Consider the following 23,579-nt stretch of genomic DNA (forward strand, 5'->3'; position numbering starts at 1 on the left):
CTGAAGCCACGTGACGTGCACTGAGAAAAGCCATTTGAAAACTATTGGTATTAACGAAAGCGAACTGTCGCTCTTGCAGTCTTAAACGGTGTTCTATAGAAGCTGATCACATGTCAAGTACTTACACGCAAAGCAGTTATACAGCATGTTGGAAACGCTGGAATATGACACCATAGATTAGCTTACATATCTTACTAGCCCATAAAGCCCACTTTAACTCTTTCCCTACCACGCCCGTTGACTGCAGTTAAGCCGCTATAAAGATGGATGCGCCGTTCCGCGCCATTCTGCTACATGCTGCGCCATTTGCCTCGAATCTACAAGACTACAGTTTAATTTTGTGTCTAGTTTGTCTATTTTTCTCGCGGCAGTAATTTTCGAGCCGCTTGTAAAAACACCGGAGCATAGCAATTGAGAATGGCTGCCTCCGCCAGCCTGGCACGCGCCCTGAAAAACAGCAAATCGCGTGATTTAGCTGCGTCCGCGGTTGGTTTTGTTGCTGATCAAGGTGACAGTGACTCTGCGAATGTTGCCTCGTCATCCGATTTTAGTTCAGAGGGTGAAGAGCCGTGGAACCAGCCCACAGCATCGGTGGCAGCGCCTTGGTTTACTATTTGAGTCCGTTTTGCTCGTCTCAGTGGTCGTTTTGAAAATATTATTGGCGTTACTGATGTTATTTCTCTAATTTTTATAGATTACACATTATTTGGGCAGGATTTGATACCGCTTGCGCTCCGAAGTGTTCGCCCGACTGTTTCGCCTAACGTCCCTGCCTTCCAGGCGAAAAACTGAGCAAAGTAGAGCTTTGATTTTTGCACAAGTATTCGTTATTAGATAGGCAAGCATCTGGACATTCCAAAGGTTCAATAAATTGTTTTATTTTTGATACAAGCATATATTTGCAAGTTTTGCTTGCATTTTCTGTAAAAATTTTGATTTCGCAAACAATGGGCTTGGCAGCACAGCAGTGATGGCCACGTCCGCTCACCTGCGTCGCCTCTCTGTTGCGCAGGTACTGGTGCTTGCATTTGCGCCGCTAGGTCCGACTGATGGTCTCAACACCGACATCAAGGGGGCCGTGGGCTCCTCGGTCCTCCCGGCGCAGCCGCCCGTACGCGTCATCGCTCAGATCCACTTCCGTGCCCGGCTACAATCGCCTGACCCAGCTCAACACTCCCAGTACCCTCGGTCTCCCCAGCTGTTCGTGTGGCCTGTCTTGGACCGTTGCATCAGCAACGACTCTGCTATCTGGCGGCATGTGGCGCATGCGCGCCTCGAATCGCTCCCTCCCCTCTCAACATCGATCATCTGCATACGTGCTACTACGTCAACAACCCATGAATGACATCAAAGGACCCCTCCACTACTCGTCACCTTTTATGGGCTTGGCAGCACAGCAGCGATGGCTACGTCCGCTCACCTGCGTCGCCTCTTTGTTGCGCAGGTAAATTACCGCTGCCCACTATTTGCAAAGCGTACCAGTCATGCTGCCTTGCTTGTGCTGCCAAGTCCACAGTGTTGTTTAGCGATTGCTTATGACTACATCAGTGTCATCCATCAATTATTAATATTGGCAGGTGACGTCGAGGAAAATCTCGGACCTAACACCCGCTCTACTGATGCATCAGTTGAAATAATGGAAGCCTTGTACGAAATACGTACTGGGCAAGCAGCTTTGTTAGGCGAAATGAAAAGCACTCGTTCAAAGTTATCCCAGAGTGATAAAACATTCGAAGAAATTAAAAAAGACTCGTCAAAATTGAAGAAGATTGTGTATCCTTTGCCGCAGTTCGGGAAGATATTAGCGATGTGCGAACGCTTGCGGAGCAAAATTCAGGTGAAGTTGAAAATCTATCTTCCAAAATGGCTGATTTGGAAGATAGATCACGCAGAAACAATTTATTATTTTTCGGCTTGTCAGACACTGCCAACGACACATGGGCCGAGTCTGAAAAGTTGGTTACAGATTTATGTAGGGACAATCTTGACGTCACAATCACCCCATGGATGTTGAAAGAGCGCACAGGCTTGGAAAGTTTCAAAGCGACAAGAAACGGCCGATCATCGTTAAATTCGCTCACTTCAAAACCAGAGAGAAAGTGCTTTCTTGCGCTAGGAAACTAAAAACAGTGACTACAGAATCTCGGAAGACTACTCAAAACCTACCCTCTTTGTCAGGAAACAGTTACTACAATTTGCGAAACTCCAATCATAAACATACAAACTCCGCCATAATAAACTAATCATTGATAACACACTCTATACTTTCGACCATTCCTCACAAAAAGTCGTTCCCCGCCACCCCCTGCTGCCCCTCTCCGTCCACACGCCCCCCCCCCCCCCCCCCCCCCCCCCGCCCCCAAGTCCGCACGCCATAGATACTGCATAAACCTCCCGTCAGTCCGAAGCTCTGCTCCTTGTCATTCCTTTACACTAATATCCGAAGCCTCCTGCCCAAACATGACGCCCTTGAAAGCCTTATGCGCACAATAGATAGCACCATAATCATACTTACTGAAACTTTGCTAACATCATGCATACATGACTCTGAAATACTTTCCGTTTTTCGTAACTACACTATTTTCCGTCGCGACAGAACTAATAGACGGAGAGGAGGCGTGCTAATAAGAACCCATGATTCGCTTCGTTGTTCTGAAATTAAAACTTCATCACCTCTAGAAATATTGTTCATTCAGCGCCACGCTTCATTTCTTCCCGTTGTCATTGGCGTTTGCTATATTCCACCTGATTTAACCGATTCTTTTGTTGCTAATTTTCACGAAGCACTTCGCGTGACAACCGCGGCTCACCAACATACTCCAATTGTTCTTTTCGGCGGCTTTAACTTTCCTGCAATAAACTGGTCCGACCTTTCCACCACTACATGTAAAGATAACATCGAAAGCGATTTTGTCAACACGTGTCCAATCTTTGGTCTGTCCCAGCTCGTATCAAACCCGACAAGACAAAGCAATCATTCCTCCAACATACTTGACCTCGTATTAACTTCTCACCCTGATAACATCCCGCCGCTTCTTCATTCACCAGGACTCAGTGATCATTCCGTAATACAATCTACGTACTTCTGGCAGTTGTCACGCACAAAAAAAATACCAAAAACATTAACTCTATACCTCTATACGACAAAGGCAACTATGCAGCCATTAATTCTGAACTCGCTGAATTCTGCATGTGGCTTCTCCCAGATTTTTCAGAGCGATCAATCGAAGATAACGGGTCCCTTTTCAGAAACAAGATGCATCAACTTATAGATAAACACGTCCCTACGATCACTATCACCGAAAAACCATCGTCATCATGGTTCAACAAAGAACTGAAACGCCTCAGAAACAAAAAGAAAAGACTTTTTCGATCCACAAAACGCTTTGACACCGCATCTGCATGGGAACGATATTATTCTGCAGAAAAAACATACTTATCTTTATCAGGCAAAACTAAACGTACATTTTTTCTCGTCTGTCCTACCTTCCATGTTGCACACCAACCCCCGCAAGTTCTGGAAAACTATAAACCCATCACATTCTAAGCCTCTAACATTACATGACGACGACAACAACCTTATCCCGGAACACGAATCTAGCCAGCTCTTAATAACATTTTTTCTTCAGTTTTTACAAAAAAAAACCTGACGCTGACTTACCGGATTTCCCAGCTCTCGGTCACCCAGCTATGCCACAGATTACATTTGATGCTAATGGAATCATGAAACTCATTTGAAACTTTCATCTTCATCTGGTGTTGACGGCATAAATTCTAGAATCCTAAAATATACTAAAAACACTGTAAGTGTAATGTTATGCCACCTCTTTCAGCAGTCCATATCAACAGGTGTCCTTCCACAAGATTGTAAAGTTGGTAAAATCATTCCAGTCCCCAAAAAGGGCTCACCTGATTCATGCAAAAATTACCGCCCCATTTCCCTCACAAGCGTCTGTTCGAAACTAATGGAACATATTATTTATTCGCACAAAGTCAAATTCCTTGTCTCCGTAAAATTCTTCCATACTAACCAACATAGCTTTTTGAAAGGACGTTCATGTGACTCCCAATTGGCTCTCTTTATTAATGACCTAAGCTCCAACCTTGACCTAAACGTTTCTACTGACACTCTCTTCCTTGATTTCGAAAAAGCTTTCGATAAAGTACCGCATAAAAGACTGCTACTAAAGATATCGTGCCTAAATCTTAATCCGTTTGTATTGGAATGGCTTTGTAACTTTTTGACTAACATAGAGCAATTTGTCTATGCTAGCAATCATTCTTCTCCACGTAACCCGGTCGTTTCAGGTGTTCCCCAAGGTACAGTCCTAGGACCTTTGCTTTTCCTCACATATATTAACGTTCTTCCTTCCAGTATTTCTTCTACCATCCGCTTATTTGCTGACGATTGTGTAATTTACCGCCCAATCAGTAACAGTACTGACGCTGGCATTCTTCAACAAGATCTCAACCGAATCCAAACTTGGTGCAAACGTTGGTTAATGTCTCTCAATATTTCCAAAACATGTTTGATTTCGTTCCATCGTCGGCAGATGCATACTCCTTCTAAATACACTCTTTTCGGTTCAGAAGTGTCGTCCGTCTCTTCCTGTAAGTACTTAGGTATTACTGTAACCCAAAACCTAACATGGTCATCTCATATCATGAACATCGCTAACGAGGCTAATCGTACCCTTGGTTTCATATGGCGCAATCTACGATTTGCCACCCCATCCATCAAGTCATTAGCATACATAACTTTTGTCCATCTTAAACTAGAATATGCTTCAGCTATATGGGATCCTCACCAGTCTAACCTCTCTTTAACCTTAGAAAAAATACAAAATCGGGCTATCCGCTTCATTTATTCTGATTACTCATACTACCCTTCTTTCTCTGTTTCAGGGAAGCTATCTCGTGTTGTTGGTATGACGGCGCAACATAGAGCTCTATTACCTTTCAATATAAAGCTTCTTGTTTACAATACTCTCTTTTTTTCTTCTTTGTATTATTGTGTATTGGTATGGGGTACCACAACACGTACAAATCTTGAAAGAATACATGTACTGCAAAAAAAAATGTTCGAGCACTTTTTAATGTACCGTATAATTCCCATACTTGAGAGCTATTTTCGAAAGCGAACATAATGCGCGTGTTTAATCTTTATAACTATAAGTTAAGTCTGGGGTTCAAACTGGAGGTGAAAGAAAATTTCAAGTTTTTTCATGAATTATCAGATCTCGATGAAAACACACATTCCTACACCACCCGTTACATAGACCCGTGGAAGCTGGTCACTGCGCGGGCAAATTATTCTAGGCAAAAAGTGTCATACACACTGCCAACCCTTTTAAATTCACTCCCCAAATCAGGTATAGATTTGCATACGATTTCTGTACGAACCTTACGCAAACATTTCATTAACAATCCTTGCCTACAATAACAACTAAAAGTGTTATCTTGCCTTTTGTTATGTTTACCTCTTGTGACTATCAAGTGTACGTGCATTAATTTTGAGTGTTGTGCTTTCTGCAAGTTTTTTTGTTGTTGTTCTCTCGCTGCCTGCATTGTAGGGAGGCTGCGGGCCTTAATCAAGTCGCTTGGTTGTCAAGCGGCTTTTATCCGCAGTCTCCCCCATCACTGATGGAAATAAACGAGTTTATTATTATTATTATTATTATTATTATTATTATTATTATTATTATTATTATTATTATTATTATTATTATTATTATACTAGTGTGCTTTAAAATCAAAAGCCAACTTACCCAGCCTTGAAACGCGACAAAAAATTTCTCCATTGTGCCTCTTTCATATGTTTTATCATTCATCTTTAGGAGAATCAGTCATATCACCTACTTATCGCATCCCAAGCCTATTAATCACCATAAGGCCGTCTACGCCCCCACCGCAAGAACTACCGCTCATTCCCGATCTTTTTTCGTCCCGTCATCCCGGGACTGGAGTGATCTACCACAGGACGCCGTGCATCACATCAACGCCATCCATTTTAAGAACGCTATCAAGACCATAGTTGTTTAGCTGCCATGCCCATCCCCCATGTAATGCCCCATACCAGGGGCCTTTGGGGTATCAAGTAAAAAAAAATTGATGACTAAGACATGAAATGCATGAGCGACGCCCAGTATTGAACAGGGTGTTTAACTGACCTCATTTTGGTCTATTACGTCACATTTTAAACTTCATAGCTCTTGGATAAAAAAAAATTAACGAAAACCCAAAAATACGGCCATTGTTCCCACGGTGAAGAAAGAGTTAATCTCGGTTGCGCATTCCAACACTTGCTCCTTAAAGCTACGCAGCAGCGGCACTGAGGCGGCTGAATTCACGATGTACGCGTAAGCAGCAAATCATCAAGTGTAGCGGCCGGATTAGCCCTGACAGAAACAAAGCTTCTTCATAACTGCAAAAATGATGACGATTGACAACGATTGATAACGATTCATAATGATAACGAATGAAAACGATTTATTTGAGCGGGAAAAAAGTTGTAGGCAAAAAGATCGAGGCTTTTGTGGGGCCTTTGAGTAGCACTGATGATTTTGCAGAAATTTAATTTTAAAATAAATGTTAAAACACCATAATTTATCCACGGAAAAACCCGGTGTTTCTCCAGAGAGACAAGATGGATATTTATACGCAGTATGAGAAAAAGATTACTGCAACGACGGCACTAGGGGCGAGGCGATGGTGCTTGCGAGACTACAAAAAGCCAAAGAAAGCCCATTGGACCGTCTGCCAAACAAAATTCGATGCATTGGTCGCGCGCGCACTGCTCACGCTGTCGCGGCTCAGTGGCCGCGGGCCGTTTGTCCCCAGCGGCTCACTTGGGACGTGCCGTCCGCACACATGCTCTGCCCCGGTTTGTTTTGTTTGCAGAAGAATTATAGTACTGCCACCAGATGTCACTGTCCACGAAGTCGTCGGTCGCCTCTCCGATTAAAGCCGCCGCGTCTGCGCCAGTCGCTGTCGCGGAGCGGGGTCTTGCGCCTCTTGTCGATGAATCGGCTCAGCCAACTCGGAAGAAAGCACTCTTTGTTAATCTTGGCACGGCTGGAATATTTTATGCTCATGTTCACCGCGCTGGCCGATCAGAAATGATGATCTTCGTACGTGATCAGGTCATTGACAGGGGCGCTCCATTTGGTGTGTCAAAATGCTCGTAACAGGCATTGCAAGCACGATAAGAAATGTACGACATGAGCGCGCACACCATTTCACTGCAGTCAAGCACAATCAAATTCTTGCGCTGTGACCAGGGGCAAAAGGTAGGTTTCTCAGTTAAGAACAATTGCTGAAGTCCGTAGCCACAGAGGAGGTTTCTTCCGACAAGGATAACCGATATTCAACAAGTTGGTAAGTTTCAATCGCTGCTTTAGTTGCCGCTTAGTAGTCCTAAGTGAAGCCCGTGGAGCTTTTTCATACGTTCAGGCCCTGAAAATACAGCTGAGATTATCATCTCAAAAACATTTCAAAATCATTTCAAAAATCATTTCAAAAACATCATTTCAAATCATTTCAAAAAATCATTTCAAAAACATAGAATGAAATGGTTCAAAATGGCGCCACTACATTACGTGATTATCCTCATGCAGCACCAACTTAAAGGGACACTGAGGAGAAATTGAAGTTGGCTTGTATCGACAGAATACCAGCTCCTGATTACAAAAACGCCACTCATACTGACAACAAAGCTCTTGTAACGTAGAAAAGAGCAAGAACCAAAATACAGGTATCGCCGCCACAGGCCAAACTCGCAAGTACAAGCGTCATGACGTCATATAACAAAACAGTGTTGCTGGAACCAATGGTTCTAGCAACGCTAGGACACGAGAAGAACAAATCACTGAGGCGCAGCCAATGCATGCGCAAATCTCCTTGACGTCGCCAGATGGCGCCACGTGCCGAGCAGCTACGCGCTCGCCTGAAGCATCGGAACCAATCAGCGCCTGCTCGCCGGCGTTAGGCGGGCTCCCGGTATTCCGCTAGCGGTATCAAGGTACACGGTATGCTAAAGGTGTCTATTTGCGAGAACTTCGTTGACGACTTCGAGAACGAGATCCATCGTAACGCTCGCAAAACGCCGGTGCAAACGTAAGCGAAGCGACTGTAGCGACGGCCGCAATAGCCGATAGATGCCTTCAACGTGCGGCCGGCGGTAGCTTTCTTTTCGGCTGCTGCTAGGCCGCACTGCTGGCAGCCAGAAATCACGGAGTCTGCAGCACGTCATGTTTCACGTCACTTAGTCCTCTGTCGTCATAGCCGAATCCCAAGTTTGAATCACAGCGGCGGGAAAAACCTTTTCAACTTCGAATCCAAATTTCTTAGAAATAAATGCATTTTTCGCTGCCGGCCAAGTGGCAACAAAGCCATGACATGCCGAACTATCGGATTTTGCTATAAAAAATATATTAATAGTGCTCTCCTCAGTGTCCCTTTAACAAGACCGTGCAAGAGAAAGAAATTTTTGAAAAGGATTTGCTTTGCGGCAGGATTCAATATAATTACGATTAGTGCAAAGAGTAGGCGTAGCACGCTGCAGTATTTCCAGAGAAGTGTTACTGTTACGTTTATACAGTTAAGCGCCCCCATAAATGAAGTCTGAACGGCAATATTCTATGAAACTTCTGCGCACGCTGTTCGTGTACATACCACGGCTAAATTATTGATTACCACAAAAAATCAAAGGCCAAGTCTTCAGGCATTGCTGGTAGAAAGCTGTAAAACAAGTGAAAATGCAAAAATATGCAGCAAAAATCTTATTAATCTTGAACACCTCTCTCTTAGACATACATATGAACAAGAACTTCGTGTCGTGCTCGCGTTGTGCTGTGCATTGAAATACACTTTTAACAAAGCGAAGCTTCCCCCAACCAATCAGGAATGTGATTGATGATCTGCGCGCTTCTAAAAACAAGCGTCTGCATCTATTTTGGACTGGGCACAATGACGTAAGTGTTTTCCGCATTATAGTTCGCAAAAGTTACGAAATCGCTGATGGCAATTTTGCTGCGTTGCGCCGATTTGACCGAGACTTGAGACATTCGCGTGTCGATTCGCAGCTCTATAATAACCTGCGCGACCATCTAAATGGGACCAGCCGATGGATTATCGGAATGAATAAGCTAGAAAGTAAACACTAATATAGAAAGCAACAATTCTGTTCTTGCCGTATTGTGTCGCTGTACCAATGATGTTATATACGCGCGAAAGCACACAAGACTCACAGAAGGAAAGGTATACCTCCGGGAGCTACATTTTCGCAATCATTCCATGGATGCTGTCAGGTTAAACATCCAATTCTTCGTACTTTCTGGCATTTCTAGTATGAAAAAAGAACTCCAAAGTGAACATCTTTTGCGGTGGACTGCGGGTACGCTCACCAATGGATGGCAGCAAATAATACGATGACCAAACCAAAGGCCAGTCACTTAATTACCGTTCTCACGTGCAAGCAGCTCTGTGAATTGGTCTACTATTTGCTGTTCTGCCGAGGCAGGCGCAGAAAGTAGGATGTGTAACGTTATGTTGGCCTTGAAGAGGAAGCTGCAGTGCAGTTTTAAACTAAATCACCGTAATGCCATATATTCGGATGTGTGTGCCTCATCGAAAGAAAGCTTATTTGTCTGTAATTAGTGTGGTCTCTCTGGTATAAAGGCCCGCTAACAAAAGCAGAGAAAAAGTCGGGGAGATATCAGCAGACTCATTATAATTTATAACGACGTGCTTTAGGATGAGATCATTTCTGACAAATTGTGACATCATGTGTAATGACTAATATGAAGCTTGTCTGATACATAGAAAAGTACTTGATTGCAGCGAAAGTCGTTTACACAGATTTTTTCTCTTTAACGGCCTTCTAGAGGAGCTGCATTTGGGTACGCTCCAATGGCGCGCACTTTATCAATTCCCAGCTATTTGTTTATTTGTCGCTACAACGCACATGGTCATGGAGGCTGAGTTAAACGCTCTTTTAACCTCTCCGCCTTATTATAACGGTTTCCCGCTCAGCGTATATATAGTATATCCTAGCAATCAGAAAAAAGGAAGCCACAGTCACATCCGCTGTATATGATTGCGCCCTTAACTCTAGCGGTATGTAACGCGCCCGCCCATTGTATCCTTTATATGCACTGTTCCCGCGTACTTGTGCGTGAAGCTCAGATGTTGTTATATCTCGCCAGTACTCACCGTCAGGGCCCGAAACTTGAAGGCTAACAAAATGGTTGGAAATGGGGCTAAGAAAAGTGCTGCAAGCGACAGAAATGAAAGTAATCGCTGTAACGTTAACAGACAGAAAGAAAGCAACGTTATCTATATTACTTACTCGAGTCGAGGGTAATATTCCAGATGAAATAAAGAGGTAATAGATATGACAAAGACATATAAGGCGCAGAGCTCACCACCAGTAGTCCAATACAGTCAGGTAAAGAACGAAAACGTATAGTTGAAGAAGATTGAGAGTCACGCATGAGTGGCAAGCTTAGAAATCTGCTGGGATAACCCAGACGTATCTGGTCTGAGACCGGATTTCGCCTCTAGGGCTTAGCTTAGGGGATGAAGATGGTGAAGACGACAAAAACAGGAAGATGTCTTTATTTGCAAAGACGCCTTAAAGTGTACATCAGCATATTTCTGGATTGGACTTACAATTATCTCCCCCCGCCGCCTCTTTTTTTTGCGCAAAAAAAAAATGAAGGAAACAAATCGAATGGTCTGGGGCTTGTGTGCCCGAAACTAAATCAGCTAGGGCCGGACTGCGTGGAGATAGATAAATCAGCTAGGGCCGAACTGCGTGGAGATAGAACAATAAATGGAAAGTGGCGGGTGAAATTCGCCGGGTCGCGAGAAAGAAGAGAGCGCGGAGCCCTTAAGCTGTTGAAGTTGGATAAACAGAGATCTAAAATGTTGCCATTCCAGTTTTGTGTGCAACTCAACTGCCGCATAGATGAGAAAGATTATCCCATACAATCTGACGACGATCCTGTGGCCGCGCGGCAGTGCGCGCACCCGTGACAGAACAATGGTGAGCCTCTGTGCGCACATCGAGCAAGCGAGCTTGACGTCCCGCTTGCTCTCAGCTAGTGCAGCCAGGTGCCCCACGAAATGCAGCCAAAATGCAGTCGAAATGCAGCCGAAATGCAGCCGAAATGCAGCCGAAATGCAGCTGGGTGCCCCACCCAGGCTGCTTGTGTAGTGTTCTACGTGTGCGATTCATTCGTGGCAGGACACGACCCGTGCGCGGATCGTGTATACACTGTTCATCTGTTTGTACATACTATATGCAGTGGTCGCTCGGGCACAGAACTGGACACTCGCGAGCGAGCGGCGTTACCATGTTACTTTTTTGATATTTTTAAATGGTGTACATAGCTCTTCCCTGTTTCTTCTCTTCGATCCTTTCTGTCCTTCCCCTTGTTATCCTTCCCCCACCCCTTTTATTCCCGCTGGCCGCAGGTGGGGCGCTTACTATTAGGTAGCAATTACCGCGGCCGGAGTAATCTTATCCTTGAGTTTTTTTTTTTATTTTCTTTACCACCCTCCAAAATTTAATAGCATTACATATCTGTTCGACGTAAATGTTGTAGTGAGAACACGTTTGCATGTTCCATTGAATGATAGAAGTATTGAGGTCCACAAGGCGGAGGACCTCGTTATTGCAATTCGATACTAATCACCTAGAATGGACGTCATGACGTATTAAACGCGACAAGTGTCACCTCTATTGAAATATAGAACATGCCTACTCGTAGTTTCCCATCTTGAGTAAGCCAGACTTCTATCCATACAGATTCCCCTTTAGTTTCAAGGTCACAGCGTTACCTAGATTGAAGAGAAGCATGCAATGAATACCCCGCCTATTTTTGAAGGGAAAAGATTCACTACGAGGGTCGGAGCCGAGCTTCTCGTGAGCCGGTGCACAGATTTGCCAGTTCTGCGTACGCGCGAAACCGAGTGACGTCACACGCCGCGCAGGTGGCCGCAGCCGTCGCCGGCGACTAGTCATTACTTAAGGAAGCTGCGTCGAGGCTGGGAATCGAACCAGGGCCTTCGGCATTTGAAGCGGAGACGCTACCACTCCGCCACGAAGGCTCAAGGTTTGGGCCTGAATAAAGGCGCATCTAGTGAATGCATGAGTTTTATAATTAAAATAAAAGGAATGAAAAAGTAAAAACAAGAAAAAAAGCAAAAATAAAAAGATTAGAAAACAATAAAAATAAGAAAAGAAACAAATATAAAAATAAAATAAAAAATATCAAAGATAAGAAAAGAATAAAAAACGGAAAGAAACGAAAGTAAAAATTAAATACGAAAAGAAATAATGAAAAATAAAAAATAAAAACAATAAAAATAAGAAAAGAAACAAAAATCAGAAATAAAATGAAAAAGTAAAATATGAAAAAAAAACAAAGTGCTCCTTGCAGCGCTTTAGAGAGCCAAAGTGCCCCCTGAATTTTAACCGCGCCGATTACCGTCTCCTCCTCCGCCTCCGCACAGGCAGTGTGTGGATGGCCGAACGCCTCCACCGTTATCGTGGTGCTCCCAGTGCATTGTGCGTGAACTGCGACAGCCATGACGTCAAACCAAGCATAACTGCAACTTTTCGCTTGTATATCCAGGCTTAACCAGAGCTAAGCCACTGCCTAACTTTTTTTCTTTGTACCCTTTTATGTCGTGGTCCTTCGACAAGATTTATAGTTGGACGGAAAGTAATCACTGGTTGAGAATTCAAAGCACAATGAAGTTTCCCTGAGGGCAGTTAAAGGGAACGCAGGGGTCAGAACGCAGCCCAGACATGAGCCACATTACTGCAGAGGCCGCGAACATTTTGACAAAAGAGATCCGAACTATTCATCCTTGCTGTCCTCTCTCCTCGCCTCAGAGCTGTGTAGCATGCCATCTGAAAGCTGACCCTGAAGTGGCATAAAAAGGTAAAGTCTCAGCCAGACAGAAGGATCACACATATGTTCGAAAGCTTCCTCCCTTACAGATGCATATAAGGATGCATACGAATCAAACCTTCCCTTCAGACGTCGGCAGCGGAACGAGGTGGCACCAACAGAAAACGAAATGAGGTTAATGACAATGAAAATTGACGCATAATTGCAAATTTTATGTATCGAACATGATACAGACCGTAAATTAGAGCAGTCAGAGAAAGGCCGGCCAACTGTGCACGCAGAGCCGGGATCGTATTGTGTGGGAAAGGAAACCAATATTAAAAAAACAATTAATCTGTAACAGCGGAGTACAACGAAGACAATGGACAAGCACAGAGGGCTGCAGCCATTGCAGACTAACGGCATCGTGTGCAAAGCGAAAATATAGAAGAGCGTACGACGCGAAACTGATATTAGGGTTGTGTCACAAAGACAAACGAACAAAAGAGATAAGCTCACCAAACAGGTGTAAATGTTCCGCCGAGGCCACGCACCTCGCACGGGAAAAACGCAGTTCAAATACACGGTTCCACGAAATGCCTTCCCCCTTGAAAGAACTCACCAAAGGTTTCCTCTCATAGGCATGGGAAGGGTAATGAAGAAAGATGTATCCGTGTGCTTTCACAGACCCATGCAAGTTGCCCACTTCGTCCTTTGTTAGCGATGTCCTTGCTGCTGCTGCCGCTCGCCTTGAATGTTCATGGTTAAAACCTGCTTGTTAATGGATGGCGAGAGAGCGTTGGACAGGCGTTGCAGCTGTCGGTATACGCGTGTCTTCTTAATAAGAAAACGGTGCTAAGTCCTAAAGGCAAAAACATTCGCCTCGTGTGCTGCCTTGGTTCCTACCTTCTGAGCAGCATTACTGCAATTTTTGCTCGCGCTAAGCATACCCAAGCGGGGGCCGGACTGAACATCCGCCTCGTATGAGGGAGGTGCGGGGGGTTCGACCCCACTGCCACCGGGACCCAACCGGTGATACCTTGCGTACAAACTTCTCCATGGTCTGGTGCTCGGCTTATCGGAGGTGAAATTCTTGACAAGTGGGTATTTGACACCACCTTAAGTAGACGAAGAATATCTTGTGCCATGAAACTCTTTGCGCAAGCTGCCCTTGCGCCATAGAAATTCATAAACATCATCACCATCATCGTCAGGACTAGGGCTAGGCGTATGCAATCATCATCTCTCTCCTGCCAACATACGTAACCTTCAGTAGCGTTTTCCTCTACACACCTACTCACAGACCATCCAGTCTGCTGCCAAGGAAAGCTTTGACAGCGCCCCTTTCAACACTCATTCGTGGCGCATTCGACCAAATTCTCAGGGATGCTACCATACTTGCGTTTAGCAGAAAGAGTGGCTCGCACTTCTACTTCAGTTCAGGCTTCGCTTGTCCCAGTGAACAGATTCATCGCGTTGTATTGATAAATGAAGTGATCAAAACATGCCAGTCCGTTCCTATAGTGAACGCTAGGTTCGTAATACAATGATTTAGACGTAATTAGGCTGGCATGAATTTTAACCGTTCTTCAGTTCACAGAAAGAATCTAAAAGTAAGCCGGCCGCATAAAACAACAGCCACTGTTACGCCTCGTACACCGCTGTCATGTTGGCGACAGCCGACCCAGCAGGCGATGAAAGCAGAACCAACCGCAACATCTTCTTTCAAAATCATGCTGACGTTCTAGTCTCGCAATGTGCACGCGCTCTTCCTGAAGAATTCACATTGTCCTTTCAAAGGCTAACGAAGAAGCCTGCTTTCGTGGAATGAAGGGGGTGCACGTAAATGGGCGAAAAATGTAAATGAGTTAACCGGACTTCGAATGAGAAAGTAATAAATTGCTAAACTTTCGGACTTGGCTTTCCCATCAATTCCTTTCCTTTTCAATTTAGCAGCGCGGACGGGTCTCGCGGAGAATGCTTGACCATGGGCAGTGATATGACTCGCGTATCGTCCCCTTAAATTAGACCGCCAGTGAATCTTCTCGTGCTTTCTTTCTCTCTCCGCGCTTTCTTTTTCTTCCCCCCCCCCCCCCCCCCCCCCCCCCCCCGCCCCGGGCGTGACGCGGTGCGATCCCGCGTATCTCGCTTTATTCAGCAGCAATACGGAATCCTCTCGGACAAAACTTGGCTCAGTTCAGTAATTACTCGGAAAGTCGAATTGGACGATTTGCGTTTATTGCCTTCATTTTCTCCCTCGCGCTGAAAGAAAATGAGCAGAGGAAGAAACGCCGTTTCCCTGGACAAACGAAGCGGCAGCGAGCGCGGCACGAAAGAATCGATCGTGCCTGCGGGGCACCCAATTTCGTACCGCCCAGACGATTCCCGGCCAACTAAGTCTGTGCAGTTGGACACGCTTAAGCCGTGCCAGTCGTGCCGGCACGACGGCAGTTTGACGCGTGCACAAGGACAGTGAACTTGCGCGGGAAAGTGACAGTTGGCGCCACATGTAACGTCATCGGGGCTAAAAATACCGCGCTGCAGGCGAGCCAGGAAGCCCAGATAGACTTACACTATAGCGAAGGCCTTCGGGGCAGGCTCGCGAGAAAAAAAAGGAACAAGAAGCAACTGCCGGTAGAGATTTCACAAGGCGCGGTTTTATCTTTAACCCACTGCTCGACTCTGTAGCTACCCGTTTTTATTTTCTTCACTCACGTCAAAGCACCTCTGGTTTTTCATTTTTTTTTTTTCCGCTTGCCGCGTCCCCTCGCAGCCGTCCGCCCAACGTGTAGAGAGATACGCGAAAGCCGATCCATCGTTCTGGCGACAGCGGAAGGCGATCAAATATTCGCGAGCGTCCGCATACTGGTCCAGCCCACTTTTCTTGTTTCCCTTGTGGCGTCGGCTGTCGCTGCGCGCTAGTGGAAAAAGTCACTGCGAATAAGTCTCCTCATTGCATACCGTCAAACACTACACATGTACAACATTTAACAACGAGCTGATCTCAAAGCAGCAGCTGTTCATGTCAGAAAAATTATGTGCCCTGCGCTGTGCTGCATGGCACGGCTCGCAGGATATACCCATAAAAAAACAGAGAGAGAGAGAGAGAGAAAACGCGATGCCCAGGTCTTCAGCCTTACACCGCTGCCAGCTCAGGCGGCTTCTCAAAGCTTACAACTTTTACCGCGTTATCTTGCGAGCTTCCCTCCTTCACGCTTTTTCTTCATGCATCACTGACTGTGTGCTTACGGCTGCGAAAGGACGGAGCAAGCATGAAATACAAGCTAGAAGTGCTTTGAGATGAACGAAGTAAATAAAAACGAACCGCTAGAGCCTAGAAGCACGTTAAAAATAAAACCGCGCCTTGTGAAATCTATACCGGCGTTTGGCATTCAAAATCGTCTCTGCATAAGTCTCAAAATGGCTTGTTGAGAAAGCTACGAATGATGTAAGTTGCATTAATCAATTGATCTTGAGTTTTTTTTTTCTTTTGGGGAATTAATACCAGATGTCGGCGCCACTGGGGATAAAGACACAAAGGTAAACTCCTTGATCGATGATTACAGGGTCCACTCACATCAAGCTGCCTAATGTAAGTCGCTCGAATGATTTTGTACAGGAAAATATTTAGTGCAAACACACAGTACGTATTCATTATAGCAGTAGCACGAACTACCCGAAACAAAATACATCGAAGCAAGCCACACTTCTGAATGCAAAGCGTTGAGCTATCAATTCAATTAGACGGTTCTTTACTTGTTTTACCTGTGGACACTCGACGTCAGTTGTTAACATTAGTAGTGACGGCACATCGCGGAGCTTGCAACCAAACTTGAGAAAACCCGTCATCCTGAAACTGGATATGAACAACAGCATAACTCCCCACCTTCCTTATTGCCTTTTAAGTTAATGAACTGACTTTATCGCTTCGTAATGCGCTCCGTAAACTTTGCACATGATCCGTCACTCTATACCTACTTTATGTACTGCATTCCTTAAAAGCTGAGGCCTTTCTCCAAAGGCCTTTTCGCAACGGCCGCCGGTCTACGCTTTCTTGCACCAATCTTGCAAAAAACAAAGAGGCTAGGAATTCAGCTTCAGAAACGTTGACTCTTCTAACCTCAAGGGGCCATAATAAAGAAAAAAAACGTAGTTACAAAAACTAACTGCTCCGGCTAACCTCTTGAAACAGAAAGTGTAAGAAAAAAAAGGGAGCGGCTGTTAGATTGTGGGGCTCCAAACATTAAACTTGTTCACACCCTAGCAAGTCTTCAAGTATGCATGCAGTGCTGTCGCTCTCAGGCCTCTCTCACCGTCTTTCTTTACAGCCGGCCTAAAACTGCGCACTTTGCTCTAGGCCTTTCCATTTCACGGGCGGATGGAGAGGTGATGTTTTATTCACAAAGGGCTCTACGGTTTGTACTGCGTCGAAAGTCAGACTCCCGAAAGAAGATAAAAGAAAGGATAACGAGAAAAAAAGGGCAACAGCTTGCCATGAAGGAACAGGCAGTAAATTCCTTGGAAGCGTTACAAATGGCTCTCATACCCGGAGGTCATTTCTGGTCTCAGACCAGGAGTGGGCAGCCAGGGCCCAGGGTGTCGAAAAGAGGCAACGAGGGCGTTGGCGCTACAATTGCGCGGCGACGTCGGAGACGAGCAGTTGTCGCAGTGCACAAATGGAGCGGCACCCTTCCTCTCAGAGACAACAGCGGGATGCTTATGTCGCTATGCCCGGAGTGCATTGCTTTCCCGCGGACTAACAGGTGAGCATTTCAAAGGCACTAACGGTCGACCATTAACGGTGCCGACTCAGTTTCGTCAATAACAGGCTAATGTGTTAGCACGCCTATTCGCCTGATGACGGTTGAAACTTTGAAGGTAGCCCCACCTAGCCAGATCTTGATTCACACCGCCAACCGATTCGCCCCGCTCACAGGAGACGACAGAGGCCATCGAAGAAAGTGCACATGTAAGCTTCCCTTCACTTACTAATGTGGTGTCTCTTCCTGAGCCAAGCTACAGCGATGTTACGTTACTCGCCTTGACCGTCGCCGTCATGGTACGTCTACAGACGCGGCCCAGAACAGCAGCCCAGGAGGAACTTCAAAATGAAATGGATTATATTGATCGCGCTATTGTGAATTTACAAACAGAGAAAAAAAAAAAGCTATCTTCATCCACAGTCGTGTAGTTAGTTCATGCACTTCGTCGACAACAACAAATAACTCAGCGCAAATGTCTCAGAAATTCCCTTCACCTGCATCGGCGTCGGATATTGTATACACATGAGTCTACCCTAAACTGCCCACCGACCCGGCATCGCTTTTAGGCTATGTTGTACAACAGCTACAGCCCTCAGCTGCCACTACTTTTCAACATCAGCCTCCTATCCTTCGCATGGCGCTTGGGCGACATTGCTGACCTGCTAGCACTCATTTACGCGGATAACATAAAGTCTGGTTCGTTCGTCCATCTCTCCAAACTCAGGTCACAAGTTTACAGCTCGCTCTGACAATTACACATCAGTGGTGCTCTTTTGTAGGAGTCACGCTGTCGCCACAAAACTTTCCATCGTGAATGCGCGTGGGCGCCTGCGTTTAACAGAACCCCTATCGGCCTTTATTTGCGCGGAAATAGAACTCCACTTGTCACCTCACTCCGAGTCCTCAGCCTTGACCTGTACCACTCCGGCTCCGCAGGTGCTTGGCTTCGCACAGCACGCCAGAAGGTGCCTCAAATGCTGCAACACATCCGTCGAATTTCTCAGAAGTCATGTGCTGCCACGTCCTCTATCAACCGCCCCCTCGTACGTTCTGTGCTACAGCCAAGATTGATATACCACGCCCAATTTCATCACATTGCACGCACAGATTGGGATCGCTTGGATTTATCAATCGAGCAGCAATGTGTGTTATTCGGACCTCCCCGACTCCCCCTGGAAGGAGGGGGGGGGGGGGGGGAGGCCTTTTTTGTTCACGCTCTCCAGGCCGAGGCACAATTGATTGCGCTTGATGCACTGATTCACCAGCGACGCCAAGCTCGGTGCATAAAATGCCGCATTATCTCTGAAGCCGCAGCTTTTGTAAATATATGGAAGACGGCTCTGTGACGCCTGTTGTCTCCTTCCCGCCACCACCACCTTGACTTTATCAGCAATTTACGGACAATCGGCGTGTGACCCGCATACATACACGATCCATTGGCCACCTCAGTGAGTCTAGTGTGGTGGCGGATGGAGCCTCATCTGCGAGTCACGTGATCACGGCTATCGCTTCTCTCGAGTCCACTTATATAACGAAGCTGACGGTCGCGCGGATTGCGTTCGCTGTTTCCGAGGCTCGTGGTAAGTGGGCTTCCCATATTACAGCCAGAATACAAAGTCGTACAGTGTAAGTCATTTTCGCACGTCTGCTTATTTAAACTTGACCCTATATTACGGCGCTTCCCAAGCTCTGCAGAGCAGTCACATGCTCCTCGCCGATACCCTCACTACCAAAAGGTTGGTTTAGGGACATCATAATTATCAGCCTGACTACGCCCACTACAGGGCACAGGCCCTTCCCATGTCTTTCCAATTAACCCTGTCCTGTGCCAGCTGCTGCGACCCTATCCCCGCAAACTTGTTAATCTGGATGAGAATCTCATCCGCCCATCTAACTTCCTGCCGTCCATGCTACACTTGCCTTCTCTTGGAAGCCAGACCGCTACTCTTAAGGACCATCGGTTATCTTGCCTTCGCATTGCATGCCCTGCCTAAGCCCATTCTTTCCTCTTGATTTCGACTAGGATGTCATTAACCCGCGTTTGTTCCTTGACCTACTCTGCCCTCTTCCTGTCTCTTAACATTACACCTATCGTTTTCTTTTCCATAGCCTCCTCGTCATCATCCTCATAAGATTCCTGGCTGGGGAGTGCTCTCGTACTTCGCGCGCTTTTATTTCCGTCCGTGTATGGCTTTCCGATGTCGGCGTCATCATCTGCACCAATGAAGTCGTGCCAGGCGACACCAGGTCTGGCCAGCTGTGCATCATGTGCTTAATAAAAAAAAATTATCAGCTGTTACTTAATACGAACAATTCAGAAAAGCTGTTCCCGCGGCTGTTCGGCGCCTGCATAACGACTGCGGCTTCCAAGATCCGACCGGGACCCTTTGCCTTCTTCGCACGGTAGGAATTCGAAAATCGGTGACACATGACAGCGAGCCTTAATAAATTCAGTGCGTTGGGTTTAAACGACGATCCAGAGTCTCTCTTATACCAACTCAGAGTGGCTGCAGCGCTACACCAGTATCGCTCTGTCTAGCAGAGCGCTGACACGGCAACCGCGCTATTTTGGTGCTGGAGTGAACAGGCGCCCTAAGCGCAGTCAGCCGCTCTGGAGTCTCACTCCATATACTCCTGGGCAGCAGGTTCTATAGGACCGTCTTCTTTGAAGACGGCAGCGGAGTTGGCGAGTCGACTGCAAATGAGCAAGCAGCAGCCGCGGAGCAATGCGTGGTGTTTTCTCCTGCTCCCGAGGTCACCGAGGCTGCCTTTTCCTCCCGAATTCGCGCTTGCTGCGTGCTTCCAGGGAGGAAAGGGGGAGAGCTCCGAAACGAAGGCACGAAAGCATGCGAGCCCCGCGGAGGGAGTGAGGTGGCGGGAGGTGTACGCTCTAAATGCAGTCACGCAGATATGCCGGCCTGAGCGAAAGCCTATGTCGGGGTCCTCTCTCTTTCGTACTTGGCTGATCGGTGCGTTGCGCCGAGCGTCAGGGTGAGCGTGCCTGTGGCGGGACTGAACTTCCGACGTAGGTGAGTCATTAAAACAGCTTTTCGCTGCAAAAGTCGCCCAACATTCAGGCCTTTGTCTCATGCATGTAAGGTACGAGAACGTAGCTTCCAAAGCACTGCGCCTTGCGAGTCTCCCCGATGACAAACGGCAGCGGTCGCAGTCGTTCATGCTCGTGCACAGAAAGCCGCTAACGAGAAGCTTACTGCCCTTTCCACCAGCGCCAGGCGTCGCCTTTCAAGGCGTGCCTTTATGAAGGCAGCATCTGGTAATATGCTTAGTCGGCATTCCATGTGTTCCGAATGATTTCTTTGGTATTTATTTTTACTGTTTTGCTTTATGGCGTGCCAGGCGAGCACTTTTCCCCCCGTGCGGTACCTACCTCCCTGGCGGCCTTGCGCGCTGGGAAGAGGTCCTGCTTTGAAGGCTACGCCTCCGTGTCGCCCTCACACCGCTGGTAACCTGGTCATGGTCGGCCAGGTAACATGCCTTTCGGCGATTCCTGCACTTTTGTCCCACTCCTGTCTGTGAGGCGCACACTAGACACCTGCATTAGACCTGCCCCTCTTTGCACGCCACCCGGCATAAATGCCTGCTCCGATGCGGACCTCCGCCATGTCGACCGCCGGATGTAAAAGAGTGGATGTTTGGGCCGCAGCACCGGATCTTGCTGGACTTCCTTCGGAAATCCGTCGTGTATCTCTATGTGTAAACAATTCTTTGCACCAGAAAGCACGATGTCGCAATACAACAAAAATCTCCGGAAAAAAAAAAAGAAGCAGCATTGACAATACACCATAACTATAGGACCCCGCCGCGGTGGCTCAGTAGTTACAGCGCTCGGATGCTGACCCGAAAGACGCGGGTTCGATCCCGGCCGCGGCGGTCGAATTTCGATTCTAGAGGCCCGTGTACTGTGCGATGTCAGTGCACGCTAAAGAACCCCAGGTGGTCGAAACTTCCGGAGCCCTTCACTACGGCGTCCCTCATAGCCTGAGTCGCTTGGGACGTTAAACCGCAATAAACCAATAAACCAAACCATAACTATACATAGGGGTTAGACTTTCCGATCTAAACCGAGAAAAGCGATAAAAGTATGCCTAATTCAATTTTATAAATTCCATTTAAATAAAAAAAAAAGTAGTGTATTTGGCATGCACGCCGCAGCTAGCTGGCTACCGAGAGGAAGTGGCACTCAGTCAAAGGAGAAAATGAACAGAGTGCGCAGGTCAGGGGATTGGTGAGGCAATGTACCTTTGGATTAAGCAGCGCTATTTTTCGTTTTGAGTTATTGCTCGGCCACATTACACACCTGCTAGCGTAGCAGCGTTCAATGTCATCACCCATTTAAGGGCAGTTACTTGATCAAGCTGGTTTTTTCATTGCATGTAAGGACACTCGAAACCATGCATAAGTGTTACGAAAAAGTGTCATGTTTGGCTATCGCAACGGTTAAACGGCGGTTCTATCTCTGTCATCAATACTCAGGTCCTGTCGTCTCACGCAACCTAGCGCAACAACCCAGCAGTAATATGACAATCCAGCTTTTAGATATCAACTTCCACTTGCGTTTGCGGCTACCGGTTCCATAATTTCACTTGCGTTGCTTTCCTTATTGGCGATATCATTTCCTTATGCAAGCAGAGGTATAAGTACTTTACCAACAGTTAACGATCATTTGTGTGAATAAATTACAAGCAAACAGAATGCACACGCTCACAAAAAAGCCAAGATAATCACCAAGTTACTTTTGAGAGCACAATAATGCCGCATTATGCCACCGGAAAAGACAGGCGAATCATCCGCATGAAATGATCGCCGAGAAAAAAAAAAAAAGCGGAAAGTGCAGTCTGAAATAAAGGTCAAAACGGAAAGGGCAAAACGGAAAAGTAGAACTCCTAGCCATAAGCAGATCATGTTTAGCACATTGAGTCCTTTCCATGAGATCGCGAATAATGATATAATCACGAGAGCAAGCCTCAAAACATTTCGAGGAATTCGGGTAAGAGTAGAACTAGCATGGACATAATGGAGCCACATAACGGATGGTGTGACTGCAACAGCGGCTCACATTTAAAAAGTAGAAAGAAAACAGCACAACTTTTAAGCTGATTGGAGACAGTCGAGGGATTTGGCACTCGATTTAAAGCGAACAAAACGCAGCCATCGAAAGTTTTTTGTTCTTTTTTTTTTCATGGTAAAATGTAAACAAAATAAAACGCTGGAGATTATCATAGACCTGCTGTACTTGAGCGTCCCCAAACTTCTCTTCACGCTTTTTTTTTCTTCCTAATAACGCTGGCTGGCACCCCGTGGCTTCTTCGAGACGACCGCGACAAGTACAGCATGAGTTGAACTATTTTCGGCGGACGAGGACATAACTGTTGAGGCGCTTGGTTGCTATGCTGTGCTCTTTACTGCTGTTTGCCACGTGTCTGTAGTTTAAGAGAGCACGACGACTTTTTCCTGCATTTTTCTCGCTTTTTGCTAAGTTTTGGTTTAGAATCTTTCCAGCGCAACTTCACGTTCTCCTTGAAGCGTTATCGCTGCAACTTTTCTTCGATAACAATAAAACGCGTGCGCATTAAGTGCGCAACGCATTCTGCTTTAAAAGAAGGCAGAGCACCAGTGAAAACACCCACGGTTACGTTCAAATTGAGCGAAAACAAAGAGAGGAGCAGACTGTTCCGAAGGACGTGCCTTTTCACCGCTCACTTCTTGGTACAGATTAATGACTCATGTATGCGAAGAAACATCCTCTGAGTAATAGCACTGTTGCTTTATAGCAACGACTTATTGTCTTCATTATGTAACACTGAATCATGACACACGCCTCCTTTCTTGACCACCGGTAAACGCGAAAATAATGTTTAATCCTTCATTCTTCACCGTGTCACGCGTTTCGTGT

This window comes from Amblyomma mixtum, chromosome 3, assembly GCF_055824585.1.
Source record: "Amblyomma mixtum isolate Tamu chromosome 3, ASM5582458v1, whole genome shotgun sequence".
NCBI lineage: Eukaryota > Metazoa > Arthropoda > Arachnida > Ixodida > Ixodidae > Amblyomma > Amblyomma mixtum.